A 649-nucleotide genomic window follows, 5' to 3' on the forward strand; every position below is an offset into this window, starting at 1 on the left:
CTAAAATATTTATCTTAAGAATATAATATATTAATCTCCCTTCATAATTAAATTGTCTAATTCAATAAAACAATTCCAAAAAAAACCTATATACCCGTGTTATTGTTTGCTTCGTCTTCTTAAATAAATAAATACGTTTGAATAAGGGTAAAGAAAGTCTTGCAGTGAGGCTTTCACAAAAAATCAAAGAGATAAGTTGGGAGTGTAATCGGGCTTTGGATATTTTTAAGAACATAATCGGTATACACCAATTTATTACTGAAATCGAAATATCTTATTTTTTTTATTACTGTTCAGTCCAGTCTATTTTTTAATTTTACAGATAAACAAAATTATATTCTAATAAAACTTTAGCATGTGATTGACCCATATTCCTTATTTTATGTTATATTAATTTTATGTTATAAAATTAATATTTATATGTTATATCAAAATTCAAATATTATATTAAAAATTATAAGATTAATTTTTATGTTTTATCAAATGTTATACTAAAATTTCATATTATATTAATCAGTAATTTAACATATAATATATAAAATATATTATAAAAAATTATATATAATAGACAAAATCATATGGAAATATTTGATATATAATATAAAAAATTAAAAATTATATGTATGTACCGATCCAGCAAAATAAAATC

The sequence above is a fragment of the Juglans microcarpa x Juglans regia genome, chromosome 1D (genome assembly GCF_004785595.1).
Source record: "Juglans microcarpa x Juglans regia isolate MS1-56 chromosome 1D, Jm3101_v1.0, whole genome shotgun sequence".
NCBI classification, from domain to species: domain Eukaryota; kingdom Viridiplantae; phylum Streptophyta; class Magnoliopsida; order Fagales; family Juglandaceae; genus Juglans; species Juglans microcarpa x Juglans regia.